The sequence below is a fragment of the Ips typographus genome, linkage group LG6, assembly GCF_016097725.1.
Source record: "Ips typographus isolate SLU linkage group LG6, UJ_Ityp_2.0, whole genome shotgun sequence".
Classification (NCBI taxonomy): domain Eukaryota; kingdom Metazoa; phylum Arthropoda; class Insecta; order Coleoptera; family Curculionidae; genus Ips; species Ips typographus.
Genome location: NC_138427.1, coordinates 9,046,598 through 9,067,988, shown reverse-complemented (window position 1 = coordinate 9,067,988; position 21,391 = coordinate 9,046,598). Strand labels below are relative to the sequence as shown.

General features: G+C 33.7%; 1 protein-coding gene and 1 long non-coding RNA gene across 2 annotated transcripts in view; one reads left to right on the top strand and one right to left on the bottom strand.

Annotated features, from left to right (window-relative positions):
* ds (dachsous cadherin-related 1) overlaps window positions 1–21,391 on the top strand; it is a 159,966-nt gene that overhangs the window by 57,257 nt on the left and 81,318 nt on the right. The gene's annotated exons all lie outside the window — the stretch shown is intronic.
* Window positions 1,397–8,649, bottom strand: LOC145731319 (uncharacterized). Its single transcript, XR_014178788.1, has 2 exons — window positions 8,078–8,649; window positions 1,397–1,959 (listed from the first exon to the last, which is right to left on the bottom strand). It is a non-coding gene; the product is annotated as an uncharacterized LOC145731319 (long non-coding RNA).

The following is a 21,391-nucleotide window of genomic DNA, read 5'->3' as shown; positions in this document are numbered from 1 at the left end:
TTATATTTATAGAACAAATGAGTAGTAAGTTTCAGGCTTTTAAGAAAATTGCGACAAATTGGGTTTTCTGTATGTAATTCCTTATGTTTTTAAACATTGGTAACACTTCAGCAAGTTACTACTTGCTTAACATAAAACAATTTTGTTGTAATTTAATTTTTTCTATATTCATATTCTTCAGGATCCTCCACTTCTAACTCTTGGTTTAAAAGGCCTAGGCAGCCTTTTCTCTTTTCTGTTAAAGATAACCAGTTTTTAAGTTTGATCACACTCTGCTTGTCTTTCTTCTTATCTTTGTAACATAAAGTCGAAAAGAATTAGTTAATGATGCCACAGATAGGAATAAAAACAAAGGCTATTTTGTCATTTTTGAGTAATATAAAAACATGCTCTACAACATGTGTAATTAAATAAAATGATTTTTGTTGCAATAAATGTGGTGTCATCTGCGCAGAAAAAATTTTAACAAACAAAACATTTTTAATTAAGTTCTTTTAAACTATCCTACTGACATTTGAACTACAGAATCAGGCAACTAATTGAGCCTATTGACTTTTGCACACGTAACCGACTAACCCCCATCAGGCCTTGTAGATGCAGGAACCAGATAAACGTCAAATTTTTCAGTAATACGATAGGCTTATTGGAATTCCAGACGGCGCTTAATCACATTCATTAATCGGTTATTATCGTCAGTTAAATACGTGAGGCAACCTCTACCTGTTGGGCAAATTGAAGGGAAGAAACGCTATTGCACATCCGTTTCAAAATACATTTTTCTCTCTTAATAAACTAGCGCCGTCGACATCGCGTGTTGAAAATAACATTCGGGCTACATAGAATTTCTGTAATTGCAAAAGTATAATTTGAGGTTTCGATGCGGACGCGGCCGAACTCCCCCTTTATGGAGTGCCGTACTACCAAAGTTGTGAGTACTCAGCTTTCTACTATGAAAAAACACTAAAAAACGCCATATTTTTTCAACATCAACCGCTAAGATGACTTAATTCCCGTCACTAGAATTGTGAAAAAACCATGGACGATGACGGGAAGAGTTCGGCCTGACCCTTCGCAATTATATTTCGCTCTTTCTGACAAAGATTGTCTTTGATATTTTGGCGAATGCGTTATGCTGGTCGTTTTTTTCGGCAAGGTGAAACACAAGAACGGTAATAACAGGGTAACCAGTTTGGGATGCAATTTTCTTGGTCGTTTTTTGTCTAGCGAAATCCAATACATTATAATGGCGCGCGTTAGCACCGAGCGCACCTGATCGGAAATAATTGCTTCATGAACTGAGTTAATCTGTTGAAAATACTTATAAATTTGGTATAAACCATTTGATGGGATTTAGACACAGTGATCTAAAAAAAAACATTTTATTTTTTACTTTGGAACTTGGAATGTAGTTTATATGTAACATACGTAGCTTACTACAACTTTCCAGATAAATTTAAGCCTTAAAAACAAGTTTTATAAACGGAAGCATCAAAGTTTAATTTAAAGTTTGCTGATGAGCTAATCAGATTGTGGTAAAGTATTCTGAGCGGATTAGCGTACTTTTGATCATGTAACCGAATTGTCAAAAAGCACTCAACGTCCCTCCCTGAAAGAAAATTCGAATTGTCCATCAATTTTAGCGGCCCAAAAGGGATCAGTCCGGTCTTCGGCCCGCAGATTTCTATCAGTCGCAGTAAATTCGCAAAGAGACAACCAAAAATGTAGCAGGTCCCCCGGGTCCGCCCTCCCCGCCACACCCTCCACAGGTTTGGTACCGCCGAACCGTCACCGTTTCAAGTTGGCTCTTCTCGGATTGTCGAAAACGGCGGCCGATGTCGTTTTGTTTTAGTTTACTGTATAATACCCGCTTTTCGGATTTTCAATTGGACGAAATACAGGGACGGTTTCAATCAGTTGTTTAAAAAAGTTCAGTAGTTGGTGCCAGCCTATACCTGAAAGCTGAAAGAATAAAGAGATTACTTAAAGTAATGACAAAGAAATCTATCCATTATTGAATTGATTGAAGTAAAATCGGTAAATTACTGAAATTAGACTTTTACGGCCAAATGTCGAGCTGAAAGATTCTGGCATATTCTCAAAGAGGTTAAATTACAAAGGATATAGACAGACTTTGAAAGTACCGTTCACATTGTAATAGCTATTTGCGCAACTAAGGAGGAAAGTGCTTTTGGAAGAGAGTAAAAGTGACATTTTCATTCCTCAATTGGGGGAGTAGTGTTTTATTTTCTATAGGGGTGGTAGAAAATAAGATTTAATCAACACTTGTTTGTTTGTTTGAAAATCAGGTTAAAATTCGGAATAAAAAAGGCTTACAGAATCTGATACTAAAAAGGACCGTCTTGGATGATGGTTTCGCAAAAACTAATAATGTCACTTTAAAGAGTGTTAACAGTTGCTGTGGATAATTGCAAAATGATTCAAGTCTTGGGGAACGAAGATTTTCTACCGAAACGTCAGCGTTTTTAGGTATCAAAACCGAGCCTAAGTCAGTGGTCTTGTGTTGGGACGACTAGGCTAATGTTATTTTCAATAATAATAATAATAATAAACAATCTTTATTTCATTACGAAATGGGCTATCGACCGAAATGGTCTTTCTGCCCTTGTTTGTGTAGGTTAGGTTAGGTTAGGTCAAATTAGTTGAAAATAGTGCAAAATTTCATTTTCCTAACAAACTTTTTTTGTATGGTGAGACAGAAGACCCAATTAGCAAAGAAAAAATTGAGTAACTCGTCTCAAAAAACAGATCTTAAACAAAGCTGTTAAAACAAAAGTAATAGCCATTGGCCACATTCATAAGAACAAATCGATTAGCAATCGAAAAATCGGATTTTAAATTCGATGAGTAATCGATTTATTAGAGTGATTGCTAATCGATGTGTTGTTATGAATGCTATTGAGTAAAATATGTATAAATAATAATTTCCCACATGCACAGTAGTTCCTGAATTAATTGCAACAAAACTAAAATCAAGTAGGAACAAAATATTTGAGCAAAAATTTAAAATACATATGATTATGATGGTATGTTAATTTTCAACAACTTTCAATTTGCTTTTAAAATCTTCCAGTAAAAATGACATCAGTATAGGTAATCTGTGTAAGCTGCAAGCGAATTTCCGGCGATTAAGGAAACAGTTTAATTAAAAAAGAGGGAGACGAAAAAGAAAATAAAATAAACGAATCTTTAATTACAAAACATTGGCGAGCATCAGTCGATCGATCTGCCTTAATAGCCGATTAACAGATTCGCGACCGTAATTAATAAACAAAAACACTTTTGTGTGTGGTTTGCCCCTAAAAGCAATTATAAATGCGACTTATTTTTTCTCATGATCGAAACGGAGACCCTGTAAATTATCGGGGCCGGGCAGCGTTAAAAAAAGCAGAACCGAAATATTGACTTAATGGTTCCTGCAAGCGTTGTCGTCATCGTTGGAAGAGGCGCGAACAAACTTGTTTTTTGGTATCATTAAGACCAAAATACAGCCATTTTTCAGTGGGGTAATTAATAAATTTGAATATAAAAAGTATTTATCGAGTAACTGTCGAAAGATGAGGGGTCTATTACCTGGTGTGACGCCCACAAGGCACAGTGTGTCGTTTCCATGAGTAACCAAGCCAGTAGCAATTACTTCAAGTCCGAGTTATTGCAATTGGTACCTTTATTACCCGATAACATTAATTGCAACCGCATTTTTTTTGGTTCTATTTTTTGATTACGAGGAAGCTTCTGAAAAATTCCAGGCAAATGCTTAATTAATGAAAATGCTATGCAAACGACCAAAACGAGTTTTTCTGTGGTACGGAATTTTTTCAAAACAGATAACCAGCGCGACTAGGTTTAGCTTTTTAATTCGATTACAAAGTTATAACTCACAGAGAAAAAAATAATTCCGGTTTAAATAATTGTAATTGAGCCTTGCGGGCTGGACTTGGAAAAAAACCACACAGTAAAATTCAATTATTCAGAAGATTGATCGCGCTATCTAGATGTCACGAAAGGTTCCAACCTTTTTCGTCGCCAATGTCGAGTATTTTGGACTCTAATTAGGGGAAGACAGTGTTTTAGACGCCAACACCGCCACATGTGACCCGCAATTCCAGAGCTTCTCGACAAGCTTTAAATAATCAATTCACATCTCACAGGTAGACTGGGTACCCGGGGCACGACGTTTCGGTGACATCGACAGAGACGAGGAAAATGTCCGTAATTGGCCTGTCCGTTGAATACGTTCACAAAAGTATCTTAAATCGATCGAAATATATTTAAATTTGAAATTCTGCGTCGTTTCGGTATACTGACGACCTGCTGAAATGCGAATAACGATTGACAGCGTCGAATCAACAAAAAAATCTCACCGGTTACAGTTAGATCACCGTGATTTACAACAATGAGTACTTTACTATCTTATAACTCCTAAAAGAAGAAAAATCATACTTTATATAAATTACATTTTTGTTCTAAATACAAAATTTCCATTTAGATTAATAGTTTTAACTATCCTGTTAATACTGGAAACTGGATAATATTTAGTTAGTGACGTTGTTTCTTGTTGAGTACAAAACTGACTTCATAAAATTGTGCCAAGAACAACACAGAAATTATCAGAAGCCAATGTTTTTTACAAAATTTACTATTTGATGATTCTATAATTTGTTGTTTCGTTTTATTTTGACTGCTAATGATGATTTTAAAAGAACTGTGGTTTTTTATTATGTTGTTCATAACGTTGTTTCATCTACATGAAATCAGTGGCTGGATTTGTGCTTTACAACTGATGATATTTTTTGATTCTGTTGCTGAATCTAGATAATGTTTATTCTATTCTAATATGTTTTTTTCTAAATATTATAGTTTCTGAGATATGGACATTGGAATTTTCAGTATTTGGGAGAGTATAGCTACCAAACGATTGAGGATAAAGCAAAACGGTTTGCATGTTCTTCTCTTACTTTTACAGTTCTAAGCTCATCATAGATAATTGTAGTACTCAAAATTTGCAAATTTAAAAAACTATTATCAACTTAGATCTGCTCTATCTTACTAACCGTTTGCCTACTATTCCCTTCCACAACATTTAGAGAGAAACTGATCAGAACAAAACTTATCTAGACTAAGTAGCAAAATCTACAACTACAAACAAATTCTAGGTAAACATTAAAGGTTCTCTTTTAATTCCAGGTTACCTTTTGTCTTGTATTTGATCTTAATTACCTATTTTTATTACTTTAACAATAATGTTCGTCTACAAGCATTGCCGATTTTAATAGTTAGTTACAATGTTCTTCTAATTGAATTTAACCTAAACAATGGGTCATTTGACACTTTATCCATCTTTATGATTTATGACTTATGATTTAAGTTTATGTTATGTCTCGTTTATGATTTAAGAAAATGTGCAGCAAACACTTTAACACCTCGACTCATTCTCTACATATGAAAAAATACAATTTGAGAGAGTTCCATAAAGACATCGTCGTTAAGACTAATGGCAATAATTTAAGGGGATATTAATTAGATACGAAACCGACAGATAATTCGAGGCTGGACCAAAAATAATAAAGGAAAAAGTAATACGGCGAACTGATACTGATCTACGGTAAGACACGCAGGCGTACACCAATCCTAAATGGTTTGAAAATGAGTTAAAATATTAATAACGACGAATAAAAAATAAGATTAAAAAAGACAAAAACTTTCGATCTGTTCATTAGTTTTTATGAGGTCGTCCTTCTTGCAAGTCGAAACTGTATCGTCCGGTTTCCTTCCGACCCGGTGCGAAAGACGGAGATGGAGCGGTAAAGCTCTTAAGAAAACCAATCAAAACTCGATCAGCAATTTTCTCTAGCTCTTGTGGGATAATAATAACAAAGCCAGCCATTAATTACAATGCTGAGATCTGGAGTATGCGTTTATATATACGAGGGTTAAGTTAAAACACCAAGCCTGCAATTAAGAAACTCATTAACAATGCTTTATTTATAAACTGTGCAAAAATTGGAGTTTGGCAGGTTTACGATGATGCATGGCTAGCTGATTATCTTCCTGCCTCAAATTATTAATTATTATGTTTTCTTTTGTCGTTTGTTTACTTTAAAGTTTAGTTTTTATGGAAATTTTAGTTTAAGTTTAAATTTAGTTTTTTACTCATTATTTTTGAAAGTTTAGAGTCTTTTGAAATCTTCTTATGGTCATCTTGTACCGTGTCTAGAGTAAAAAAGTCAAAAAACCGAGTTATTCCGAAACAGAATTAGATTGTCCTGAATTAAAGTGTGATATTGTTAGTTTTCATCTTAACACCCCACAACTTAGTTATTTTGACAGTTACAGAGTGTTAATTCGACAGTTATAAGGTGACTGAATATAGCAGTTTTTAGCCTTTGAAATTTTTGTAGGTGGAAAAATAAAAAAACGAGTTATTTCGAAATTAAATTAGATTGTGCTGGATTGAAGTGGGAATTTGATAGTTTCCACGTTAGCAGCTCATAACTCGGTTATTTCGACAGTTGCAGAGTGACTCAATATACCAGTTTGTAGTCCTTGAAATCTTCTTTTGACCACCCTACACACTGTCTATAGTAGAAAAGTCAAAAAACCGAGTTATTCTGAAATTAAATTAGATTGTGCTGGATTGAAGTGTGAATTTGATAATTTCCACGTCAACAGTCCACAACTCGGTTATTTCGAGAGTGGCAGAGTGACTCAATATACCAGTTTGTAGCCCTTGAAATCTTCTTTTGACCACTCCACACAGTGTCTATAGTAGAAAAGTAAAAAAACCAAGTTATTCTGAAATTAAATTAGATTGTGCTGGATTGACGTGTGAATTTGATATCATAACTCGGTTATTTTGACAGTTGCAGAGTTACCCTATACAGTCTAGTAGAAATATCAAAAAACTCCGAAACAACTCCAAAAAATTCCGAAATAAAATTAGATTGTGCTGGATTGAAGCAACTGAATTTTTTTACGACTATATTCAATATGCCTAACTATTGTTTAGGGGTGTTAATTGAGCTTCCAGAGCTTGTACAAGTAATATTTAAGTTAAATTATTCTAAAAAATGTTTAAAAGAAAGACAGTATGAACCACTTTTACTCATAACAAGACGTTTGTTGGGTTCGGTCGACCACCTTTATGAAGACGTAAATTGCACGTCAAAACGTGGGTAATTAGTGCTTTTGTACAGTAAATTTTTCTGCATGCAGACGTTTTCACAACTTACAATAATTGGTTGCAATTTTTGAAGATGAAGACTTTATTGTACGCGAAGAGGACAAAAACAAAGAGGTAGATAATGAAATAAGCTATACAACTTAAACTGACATTAAATCAATCGCCCTTTCCAAAAAAATAACATACCTCAGTTAATTAAGCCAATATTTTACTCAGGTCATAAAAACTAACTTGTTAAAAACAAGTTAATCACATATTTTTTAACTCCCAAAATATTCATTTATGTGTAAAGTGGTCCAATCGGCTGGACAGCCTTCGTATTTAATTAAAGTATCTGCCAATAAGTATTTAAATTTTAAGAGAAATTAACGCATTTAATAACATACCAAAAGGTTTCCTAGGTCAGTTTCCTGTCGTTAACTCTTTTCAACGAAGAATTTTAATTAGTTGTTTTAAGTGATTTGGTGTAAAGTGGTCAATCTGTAGGTCTTTTTAGTTTAAATACAGTTTTTCCTATAATTTTCCAGTAAAGCGTTAATTATTATAATACTTGATCGTAGTGCGACAAGTTAAAAGTGTTTTATTAAAATTACAACAATAAATCAACACGGTCCATTAAAGTTTAAATGCGGCCTCTCGAGTGTCTTAAGTGTGTAGAATAAGAAATTAGTATACACCTTCAAGCGGCTTTTCAGGTATTATCAACCTAAATTTAATAGATAACTCTGACTTTTATTACATTTGGTTTATTATCTAAGTGGCCGGTAATACATGCTGGGCAACTACACGCATAATAATTTCGTAAATAACACATTATACAATGATTTACTGTGTGTGATTGAATTTGAGGCCGCGACGAATAATTTTACTTCTCACCTAGTTATCTGACCACCTCGTTGAAAACCGCATCCAACCTTGAAAATGGGTAGAGGGTACCTGTATTATAGTAGGCACCAAAAAACCAAATTATCCAGACGACGGACTAATTATATCCGAGAAGGTTGCGGTTGGACATAAAATGCCCCCGGCTTTCGGCAGGTCACAATGACAGTTCGTACCGTGTCATTAAGTATCGTCAGACGGCCATTTTAAATTATACGTCCGGCCAGCGGTTTTGTCATAATTATTATTTGAATTATTGTATACGGGGAACACAAAAAGCAATACGGAGCCCAATCTCTCCGAATTTTCCATCCGCCCTGTAATATTGAAAAGATATGCCGGAACCACTGATACGTGCCGATTGCTGGTGAGACGTGAAAAATTGTGATGCTTATGAAAACCTCCCCTACTAAAGCTACAATCGACGAATCACTAGGTGAAACTTGTTGTAGCAGTTCACATTTCTTATCAATAAGAAATAATACAACGTTGTCATTATTTTATGTACCAAGCGTCCTGAACTGGTTTGTCTGCATACTAAAAAACCGACTCCACAAGTCTACCAACTTTTTTTTGTAAAATAGCAGGTAATTTAATATTTTTGCTATTTAAATTTGAACTACTATAATTATAGTATATTTTTGAATGGGTATAGTTAATCTGTAACTACTTACTATTACCATAACTGATTAAAATATCCAAATGTACAAATAGGCTCTAACAAAGATTCAAGGTTTGTTAATTAAAATCCGTTTTTCCACCAAAACAAAAAAGTTATTAATTGCTTCTGCGCGTTTCTTCTTTTTGAAGTCTTAAAGAAAAAGCCCGTAATTAAATCAATTATGCTTCATAAATTAAAATAAGTTTACCTACGGCTCAATAAGAATACCTCCACGTATTGGTTATGCATCTATAAACTACTTAAATACATTTACGCGTTTAAGCCTTAAACCGGCGGGTATTTGATCCCATTAAATTATGTTATAAATATATTATTAATATATTACGTTACTAACTTCACTATTTTTAACCCATAATCATAATTTAATTTTGCAGTGATGTCAGTTCGACTCAACATTTTTTTCCAGAAGCCCAGTTGTGCAGCATTTGATTGGTCAAGAAAAAGCAGCAAGCTGAAAACTGTTTTTTTTTAACAATCACTGACTATCATATTTCATTTTTGGTTATACAGGTACCTACATACAAAAAAAAAATATCATAATTAATAAAACTAAAATAAAACTCATATGAAATTTGGCATGCTTGTTCATCAATTTGAAGTCATAATTTGGCGTTTTTTTCAATTTTTTTAAATATTCTGGACAGGTACAAATTTTTTTCATGATCTATTAGCGTATAAAAATAACGGTATCTGAAAAACTATGCAAAATGAAAAGAAATGTTCAGACAAACTTTTCTTAGCAAAAAGTATCACTTGTGCCCCATCAGAACGATCTAAAATTACAGTTTAAAGCTGTCAAACTTTGTGAACAGCCCCCGTATTTGTCCAGATTATTTTATCAGTCAGAGTCATCTATTATTTGTCCAGATTTTTTTTAAAATAAACAAATGGTTTTAGTGGCTCACCTTTAAGGTGCTCTAACTCCGCTAGAGGGCACTTTTCGACTACAGTTTATCTTAGAACTTTGGAGTTTATTTTTAATGTACTCTCCACTCTTGAATTATCCTAGAATCAATTTGGACCACCCTTTCAAAACATGCAGTATTCCAATAGACAATGCACAATACACACACTTCTTCAACACCTTAATCAATTTCATCATTTCTTTATAACAGTCAATACTGAGCAACACCACAAAAACTAGTTAGAAAAGTTTGTTGAGATACACTAAGTTAATTAACACACACACACACAGTACTTTCTATTTGCTCAAAGAAACTACCATAGACAAATTGACTTTTTTCAAATCAGGTAACTTTCTTCATAGTAAAATGTGACATGTTTGGTTTGAAAGTATCCAATTGATAAATCAGATTTACTTGGAAAACCTTAAGTAATTTACTAATTGAACTAAATACCTGACAACATATTAAACTAGCAATTAATTTTTTTTATTTTACTAATTTATACAAACTGCTTTAGTTTCAGTGCGCGTTTTCCTAAGTGAAAGAACTCGCAGACAATTCTCATATAATTGCAGTGCATAGTTTTAATTAAAACTTGTTTAACTTTGTTAATATTCAGAAAGTTGGTATTTCAGTATGTAATATATAAATTAGTGATAAAATGAAGATTTTTAACTTTAATCATCAGGTCTACTGTCCAGTTTGGTAACGTTAAATGAGAACATAAGTTGGCGAAGAATGCCACGGCTCCCATTTCGTGTAGACCGCCAAAAAAGTAAATAACTAAAATAATGTTGGAATAATAATTTCACGACTTTAAAACGGTTTTTAATTATCATACGACATAAATAATCGATTTTTAAACCTGGGCCTGAGCCGGCACGTTATAATCCTAAAAATAACTGCTGCTTAACAAAGTGGTACTAAAGGCTTTAAGCGTAATAAGTACCTTTCTGTCATCATATATTGTTATTTGCATGCATCGAGGACGGCAGTACTTTCGGGGGTATGGTACTAAGGCCTCGTTTCGATTTAAATGCGTCTGCAATATTTTATTATCATAAAAAAATTGAAGAAAACGGATCGTGTAAATTTGGGATTAATTTGGATTTAGAAGTTGAGGAATTGGCGCAAATAAAACACCGTTGCATTATCAAAAAATAAAAAGGTTTATTAATGTCTTATTTATCGCACGGTCATAACTTACCATACATAAGGATTACGGCTCAATAATTTTCATAATTATCTGTTATAAAATTATCATATTAAACATACATTTAAGAATTAAAAGCGAATTTATAAAAGGCCTTACGAGGTAGTTATCGCCTACGGAATAGAATTCCTTAGATTACAAGGCGGTCCCGCGAATATTTCTTTGTATGTTTCAAATATTTAATAACCCAGCATTTCACGACTTTAAAACGAGTTACATACAGGAAGAATGCCCGGCTAATAATCTTTTTATGTGCCTTTGATGTGGCCGCCTTATCTAAGCCACCTTTCAATTAATTTGCAATAAGCTTTTTGCCTAAAATCATCATCTAATTGGTAGCGGCTAACATGGAAATATCTGGCATTAGTATTCATCGAGACTATCGAAACTTTGTTGATTTGTGATCAATAAAACTGGTCGCCGATATAGAGATGGGATCTATAAATCGCTCAGTTATCTTCCGCAATATTTATGCAAAACTTAATAGCTATCATACGATTATTCTACTTTCTAGGCTTGATACCACTATGTCATAATGTTTTACTTTTTTTTAATTATGAATTAAATTTATATTTGATGATTAGTATTGATTATGACTCTCTAGCATACGTTGACTAGGAATGTATTATGCAAATTTTCTAGTTGTTACGTGGTAGATTTTGTGGACTAACCTGTAGATTACTATAGGAATGGTTTGTCCAATTTTCACACAACTTGTTGCTGTGTACTAGAAACAAAGTCTAAAAAATCTTGCACCTTCATATGCTAGCTAGTCTTACCAGTACCACCTTCAAATCTAATGTACCAACATTATCTAAAACCTACTTTCACACATTTTCTAGTGGGTCTCAATCTTCATCTTATCTCTCTTAAAATAAGCACGAAAACCTGGCACCGAGGATAATTTATCAGGCGTACGAATATGTCTCCGCAAGTTCAAACAGCCCCAAGCGAATTTGGTAGTACCACCGCATAAATCACGTCGAAAAGGGTACCCATAATACCGCGAGAAGTACTATAAAATATAGGATGTCGAAGTCAGTGAGGCTTCTTACGCACTGTTTAATTATTTTTAATTTACTACTCCAGCCCGATGTATTATTAAAGTGCTATCGATATCATTTCGGATAACATATTTTTCTCCTGAGCTGGATTTATTGGATACGTGCCACGCTTAGGTCGTACCACTTTTTTTAATAAAATGGTTCGATTTCGGCCTAGAAAAATCGTGACTGTTTGGATTCATTCACGTAGAACCAAAAGACAAAACGGGCGCTTTGATTTTGAGTGTTACTGGCTAGAAAGCGGTACCAGTACGAAGCAGTAGCACGCACTTAACCTTACAATAGTGGTCAGACTATAATACACCCCGACTCCATTTAATTAGGAAACCGTGAAGCCGGGTATAGACGTTCACGTATTACGGATTATTCATGGTCTCGCTCTAGGCGTTCAAGGTTCATTTTAAAGTGTAAATGGAATGTAGCTCCGTTTTTTGTTTGGACTCGTAGCCCGGCTTTGTTTCTCTGTAATAATTTCTAAAATGGATGGCACCTTGTGAACACTCGCTCTATTGATTACACTCTTAGAAATACCTCATTAGGTTCCTTTTAATATCAATCAAAAATATTATTTACTTTGAGTCATTTGCAGATCACTCATTCACAATTACGATCTACAAACCATTCACCACAGGAAGTATTGTCAATTTTTAATTTGCGTTTGGTTAGATTAGCACCACAAAATCAAACATTTAGTACAAACAAACCACTATAATAAATTCTGATGACTTTTGCCCTGTTCTTCACTATTATTCTCTTTCAAAACGTATTTGTAACAAATCCACAAAGCTAGATAAAATTTGATATATCCAAAGCATACATATTATTATCCCCTTATTTCCTTATGATTGCTCTTTCACGACACTTAATCTACAGATTAAATCTAACGAAATGTTATATTTGTTTGTTATTTACCGCATTACCAGCGACTAAATATAGTAATTTCCACTTTTCGTTTCAGGTAAGAACTACTTTGAAGCCGCTTGTGTATAATTAGTCATGCTGCACTTATGTAAGTATGTTATTTGAAATATCTCATGCAAGTTAAAAGTTGCTATAAAGCTGAAAAGAAGTATTTTGGAGTGACAGGATTAGAAAGTTTTGAAAGTTATAACTGCTGCAAATCAATGGATATACAGGGTGTCCGGGGTTTTTGGAGCAGATTTTTAACTACGTTCTTATGTGAAAAAATAAGCTTCAATAATTAAATACAGGGTGGGGATATTTGGCTCACATTTTGAGTAATTCTTAGGATTTACATAATTCCATGTGTTCAGTTAGTGATTTTTTCACCACCCTGTACTTTCTTAACCAAACATTTTTTGGCTTGTTTTTATATACAAAAAAGGATGCTGATTAACATTTAGAAGGTTAGGTTAGGTCATGAAGTATTCTTGAAATAAAGGAAAAAAGTTAGAACACACAAGTTAGCACTCCATAGTGTTTTGTATGCAAAAATAAGCCTCATTTGCTGTATAAATTATACTTGAAAAATATTTGGTTAAGAAAGTAAATTACAATAAAATCAGGCCAGAATTCTAATTCTAAACAGGAAACGCGATTCTCAGGAAAAGTGTTGATAGAATATGACTTGAACTACTTGAAAATAGCAGGATTCTGACTTTTCATAACATTTCTTTTAAAAATCGCGTTTCCTGCTTTCAAAAATTCTGAGTTCTGGACAGATTTTGTTGTAATTTGCTTCCTTATTGTGTAATAAAAATAGTCATACAAATTAATAATAATAATAAACTTTCCTTCCTATTTCATCATGGTTATTTACAAGCAAATAACAAAATAAAACAGCGTCAAAAGAAACACAGACACAAATAACCTAAAAGTTTCAATATACAATTTGGTAATTATGGTTTAACACACTACATTTTCATTATCTAACAATTATTTATGAATCATGTTTGCAACCTGATAATATTTTCGTTTCAAACGATATTTTACAAAATGCATTTAGCATTCTAATAAACTTTTTGCACTAACACTTTTATGGACTTTTATTTCCTTCTGCTCGGCAAAATGCTGATCTTAGGCTAAAATTGTCTATGCTGATTTCCAGTGCTCTGAGATTCAAATTACCCTGCACTCGCAGTGATCTTGTAACATGTAGTTCAATTTATCCACAGAGTTTTCCAAGGATTGCACGTTTTGATGGATTTAGGATTATACTCGATGAAGATCATCCTTTATTTTTCCTCGTTTGCGGTTTTAAGGTAAAAAACGATTCTCAAAGTAGTTAACTTGATTCTTGTATATATTTAGGAGCTTTTGGTACACTGGACAGTTTATATCTCTTGCTGAGTGTTTAATGACTTTGTGTTTCATTTTGCAACAGTGCGGACATTTTAGATCTACTGCTTAGCAATCCTTACCATTATGGTCAGCACCTCGACACTTATGGCAGCATGTTGAATTTAGCCACGTATCCAAACCCTGAACAATTAAATCATATCGCCAAGTTAAAATACTCGGTTACATATACTTTCATTAAATCAAAAAATATAGTTGCTCTTTTTAAGAACCATTTACCTGCTGAAGGTGGAGCTTCTAGGATCCAATTTTCTTTACTGGGATTTCGGCAAAAAGGTCCTCTTCTATTTCGCTATTGATTCTTGTTAGTTCTTGTATAAATTCCTCGTTTGAGTATCCTTTAAAAATTCCAGATATTAAAAACATTGCATCGAGAGCCGAAGTTTCTTTTAGCTTAATATTTTGTTTATTTCCAAGAACCTCTTTAATTTTTTTCTGTTGGGAGTCGTTAAAGCTTTCCAGCACCATTGCTTGCTTAAATTACCATTCAATTGCAGATCGATGTTTAACTATTTCTCTCCTCAACCATCGTTATAATAATCCTGTAGAAAAATAGTATTAAGTTTCAATTTTTTTATGGAAAGATTTCCTCTTGGAATTGGTCTAAAAATAAAAAAATTGATGATCGGATTCAACTAAGGTTAGGTTAGGTTAGGTTTAACTACTGAAACGTCTTCATAGATTTATTCTTCCATTAAACAACGTTCTTCTAGTGGATTTTCAAAATTTGCTTACTAAATCCTTCCATTAATTTAGGTAAGATTTTGAAGATTCTGCTATACGATATAAGAATGCCTTTATCCAAAAATAACGTTACGGTAAGATGAAAGTGTATTATCATCTCAGAGGATCCCTATCGCGAGTATCATCAATTACGCGCCAAGGCATTAAAGCGTACAATTAAAGTCGGGCGGCTAATTACGGGCCGAAAAAAGGCCAAAAAATGTCGAGGTGTTATTGTTTTTGATATGGTCCATATCGGAAATACTACTCTAATTTGTTGGGAATTCAGATCGGCGATAACAAACCGGGCAGTCACGACGAAGGCCAACGAAGGTAATTGACTCCTACGACATAAAAACCAATGAAATGCTACATATAGTTGAAATGCATCGCATCCATATGCAATCTTAGTCTTCTTCTCTACGAACCTCTGCAGTGGTAATTGTAATTAGTACCGCGAGTACCTATGGTGGTAATGGTCTAATCAATCAAGATCAAGTTCACCAGATTGCTGAAGAGATGAAGATTAGCGAGAGTTAAATTTGTTTTCGAGAAAATGTATTTGACGTTTAAACCTTCCGCTGCGTGTTCAAGTCGATCTGAGAACGCCGGTTTGATTTCTTATGGTGATCTACTAAGTGAAAATATTAGTTTCAGGCAGTTCCAACATGAGTAAATGGTATGACATGGTATACAGTTTATCGTATGGATGGTGGATGCAATAAGACCCTACCATTGGTATGCTGAAGCACGGGACGAACAAAGAAGGAATGATAGAAACGTGAGCGTGTAATTTAGAAAGAGGCGTTTTTTGGTCCACTTGCACCAGTCCGGTTGGCCTATACTCACCTCTTGGAATTATTTTTTGACCGTCTTCTCCCGGGGATTATTAAAACATTGCTTTCAAAATTCTTCTTTAAACCTCGACAAATTGATATCTTAAAGCCCGGATTGCTAACGCCCGAAATCTACTAAAGCTCCAAAACCTTGAACTTAACCTTTTGTTAAAAATATTTAACTTGTAAAGTGCCGACGCATTATTCACGGCCATACTTTTTGCTCGATACTGCTTAAGAGCTACCGCACTGTAGGTAAATCCAATTTTGTTGCCTAGAAAATCTCGGTTTCAGTGAGTCTCTAGTTTACGGTCGAGTTGATTCGGTTTCGTTTGTCATCTTCGTCTTTAGGAGTGCTTAATTCCTTTCTAGGTCTGAAGATTTTCTATTCGTTTTGCGTTCTCACCGCTACTTTTTCCACAAATTCTTTGCCGCCATGTAAAGTAAACCACAATTTTCCACCACCAAACTTTGGTATAATAACGTGACTGTTGGAGAGAAAAAACATGCAACAGATGGTTAGAGTGCCGGAAGAAACTAAGCCTTAAATCCTAAAATCAATTACATTGGCGTACAAAAATAAATCAAGCTAATCCGCATTGAGCGCGTCTGAGAAACAGAAAATATGTATCGATTTAGTAGCGAATGCCGAATGAAGAGATCCGGTAAAATAATTTATGAGCAGCCTGGTGAGCTATTTGATGGCGATATAATAGAAAATGATCAATTTATATTCATAAAAATGTATAACACATTCCTGAAATGTAAAAATACCGCGAATAAACAACGGCTTCGGTACGCCCACTTATCTTTAATAAAATCGGGAAAACGATTTTAGAATTAATTGCCAGTTGGTTTGGCTCGTTATTCTGTTAACCGAATTATGAAGAAGGTTCTCAGGTTCGTCGTCGTGGAGGATTAATGGAGGGGCATCATACGAATTTTGCGAAGTGAATTGCCACGTTTAAGACCACAAAGTAAACAATGTCCAGAGCAAGTTAATAAGCTTTAATTCTGGGAAATTAGCTAGCGGTTATAACGTAATACTCAATTAAAAATTTCAATTCGCTTTTGCCGCAGCCAATCAAGAATAATTGAATTTTTGGCTCATGTCAGCCAAAACCTAAAGAAAACCCGTAATTTTATTAGCGGTTAAACTTCAAGAGCCCAATGTTACAACTCGTATAGAAGTCCTCTATTACACTAACAAAGTTCTTAACACCAAACTGGAGGTTCGAAAAATCCCCATACGAAACAGTTAGAGCCATCATTAGCAAGTGTAAAAAATGCCTTTCAACATTCCGACCACGGTGGGCATCGTGTACAAAGGATTAACTATTAATTGCCCTCGAAGGAAGTTAGTTGAACTTTATAATCGAAATATTCTCATAGGCTTATCTTAATCCCTGATGTCATTAAAGTCATTATTAACTTCCTCGGACTAAGGCTATTCCTTTAATGTATGTTTAAATACCCGGCGTGCTCTTGCTAGATAAATCCATATTATATGAAGAATATTAACCTTATGTAATACATTTTGTTCAGTGGCGTGTAGTCAATGCGTATGTGTAGTTGATCAGGAAGCAGCAAGAGTATCATAAAGATGTACATTAAATGATTAGATTGACTGCATTTTATGGATTTGCCAGTAAAATGGCTGTTTTAATGTGGTTCAATAACTTCAATAAACTGTTAAGTATTGTGTGGTTTAGATAGGGACAATAAAGATTTAAATGAGTGCTCCACATTTTTGAGTCACTAGAGCATATTAATATTTGGTTGGTAAAACTGAATTTTAGGTTTTTGTAGTAAAAATGTAGTAGTAGCAGTAGTGCCTTATTGTATGTTATCAAACTAATTTCTTGACTATTTTAAAAACCGTTTTCATACTTATAAGTAGTAAATTAACCTTCATAGACATAAACCAACAGTTAATTTAAATAGTATTAGCAACTAGACACTTAACAAACAAACCAATTCAAACATCGATTCGTTCTCTGTACCTATAGGGGGTTACAAAATAACTATTTCTAATTTTCAGAAATGATAAAGGATACTCCAATAAAAAAAAAATATTAATAAACTTTTATTAGTGTCCTGAAGAAGTTTCTCGGTGTCAAGATGTCTTTACAAACAAAAAATAAAGTTAAAAATGTTCACCATCGAGGTCAAATTAAATAAAGTTAAATGATAGCCACCTTCAAAAAACAACAACTATTTTCAAATTATTCCTTATTGTTTATTGGGCAATTCCGCAAAAAGGTGAAGCAGAGAGGAACAAAGATGATAACCAGGCGACACGTGTTTCTGCTTTTTGGCTTCATCAGGCATGTAACTCCATCTGTATGAAAAGAAGTTCAAAAACCACCTGACATACACCTAGTGAAACGTATACGGGTGTAACCTGGAAAAGATGGGACAAAAACAAAGGTGGATATCACAAACGGCCCTCTTTTCATACAAATGGAGTTACATGCCTGATGAAGCCAAAAAGCAGAAACACGTGTCACAGGGTTATCATCCTTTACTTCTCTGCTTCACTTAAGAATAGTTATTCTGTAATACCCTGTATAATGAACTAAAATGCACTCCAAACATTAGAAAGGTAATATCGTTGGGAAATCTACAGTCAATTAGTTCAGAAACACACTGACAATTTTGTTATGAATGTGAGAATATACTGATTTGTTTAATATACTTGACCAGTAGATATTTTATTAATTAATTATTTAGCAATTTACACAATTAACCTTTACATTAAAGCAATACCTAATGTCCTAAAAAATTTGGTATTTCCCAACTATTAAACATAACAAATTTTGTTAAATATTATTTTCTGGTTCGTTTAGAAACCGGCAGTATTTTAAATAAAAATTGCATTAAAAGCGAAACTTTTTTATATTAAAGTTATGAATTATTGTGTTGGCAGGTTGTGACAGAATTACATAAAGTAATTAGATCTCTCTTGCAATTTGTGTTATTTTAGATAACGACCGAGGTTTTCAAAAATCAGTCGCCAGAAGTCTTGACGAGACCTGTAATCTAGCACGATTGCTCTTTAGCTAACCTGCAAAGGATTATCCATCAGTCGAGATTGCTTTTAAGTGGCTAAGCAGCAATTAAAATTCGTTCTGCATTCATTTAGCCCAACATAACCGAGCTTCTTTGGTTGCTAATATTTGAAATTCCTTCACTTAACTAATTTACAGAGAAAAAAGTTTAAGTAAATGATCACACACACACACACACTAAGTAAATGCTCTACTATGTTATATCAAAAGAAAATCCATTTGCTTGGCACCAGAACGGCGCTAACAGTAAACATAAACTGACTTTCTTGAAGCATTTTAGCACAATACGTGCCGTGATAAGTTAGACAAATAGAAAATATATAAGAAAAATCTGGCAACAAATGTTTATTTAACGTACAGGTAATGGGGCGACCAAACAATGTGCAGTAAGTCACCGATGATGGTGCGAAAGGTTTAATTTGTAGGCTAAGAAATTAGCCATTGTTATCGAACAAAACCGTTCTGAAATAGTTATTTACCGATCTATTATACAGCCTAAATTAGTAAAGAAAATAATCATTTACCTTCCCCCTTTAATTATGCGCGTCTGTATGTTAATGAAAGTCGGTAATTATTCTTGCATTGTCGCTTCATTGTCGATTGCCGGGCACGATTATTAAAAGGAAAATTTGCGTAAAGCTGTAAACGTTGCGAGAACAAGCCGGTTTATTATTTTCCATTGCAGATTTAATTAGTTCTTATGTTGGCTGTCCTTTGAATAATGCATAGTAAATGCCTCTACTATGAGATTTTACCACCTAAGAACTTAAAACGTCCATTCCAGGCTCACTTCTAATGAATGGTTGGTTGTCGAGGAGGGTTTTACCGCCTATCGAAACTGGTCTTGGAACATCAAAAAACCAGATTTTTCTTTACTGATTAGTTTTTTGATCTATTAATTTACGCGCCTCTTGTGAAACTGATCAATTATTATTAAATTCTAATTTAAACGAAAAAATGCGCAACTTCCTTTCCATCTCCCAGCAAGAATTGTTAGTTTTTATTTCCTTAAGAACAGTTTATTTCAGTGTGCTCTTAATCCTTATATAAAAATGATGCAAGTGGTAGTTTCGAGAAACGCAGATTTAACCTTATCTGCTTAATGGGTAAGAACATGTCGTAAAAGATTTAGATTTAAACATAGCTTGTTTTAGAATGGATGACCAAAAGAGAAAAGCTTTAGTTTATCTTCTAAGATCGATCAAAAGTTATCTAATCAAGTAGATACTATGTTAAAAATTTTAAGTTTATTGCATACACTGACGAGTGTTTTATTTACAGTTTAACCATGTAGAGTGGAATAGGAAAATCTAGTGAAGAGCGTAAATTTTCTGTAACCGGTTATTTACCGGCAAGTAAAATTGAAAAGTTCAGTGTGACAGGAAAATTTACCAATTTTTCCAGTAAATTTATGGGTCTAATTGAAATTGGCTTAAAATATACCATTTTCCTGTCATGGCTGTTTTTAATAACGTTAAAGTAATTTTTGATTAATATTGTAAAAAATAAAACCCTGAAAAATAAAGACTAAAACAACTAGAAAGAAGAAAACAAAATATTTTTTTACCAAATGAGTTCCAATCTTGTAACTTTTTTATGAACAAGTGGCCTTTTCTTTTTGTCACGTTTTTTTATTATCTCATGTTTAAATTATGACAAATAATATATTTTTCAAATCTGAATATATTATTATTAAAACAGTTTTTAATTTACCAGTAATTTACTGACCATTACCAAAATAACTGGCATTAATGTCAGAAACATGTATTGTTTCGATAACTGTGTTAAACTGTAATTATTGCAAATTCTAGTCAAATTTTACCAGTTTTAAACATTAGTCACAGATATCACGAAGTTTGTGGATGATAATTTAGCTAAGCAGTCACGTGACCACTGTTAAAATAACGGTTATAAATTTCAGAAACACGTTTTGTATCGAATACTGCAAGAAAACTTTTCTGAGCACTGATTTTTGCCACTTTTGAGAACAGGAACAAAATCGCCTGGAAAACCCAATTGGAGTGCGAAAATGGTTGTTTTCAGCACATTTTTGAAATCTTCACTAAATTTCCTATCCAATAATTTAAAAAAACATTACAAAATTTGGTACAGTTAGCGAGAAAAGCGGTGTCAATTTTGAACTGCCAGAAACACAGTTTGAAAGGACAGTCAGGGACAAAATCGCGAGTAAAACCCAGTTGGAGTGAGAAAATGGCTGTTTTAAGCTGATTATTGGAATCCTCATTAAATTTCCTATCCAATAATAAAAAAAAACACTACAAAATTTGGTACAGTTAGCGAAAAAAGTGGTGTCAACTTTGAACTGCCAGAAACACAGTTTGAAAGGACAGTTAGGGACAAAATTGCCTGTAAAACCCACTTGTAGTCAAAAAATGACTGTTTTAAGTTTATTTTTGGAATCCTCCATAAATTTCCTATCTAATAATAAATAAAAAACATTACAAAATTTGGTACAGTCAGGGAAAAAAGCTTGA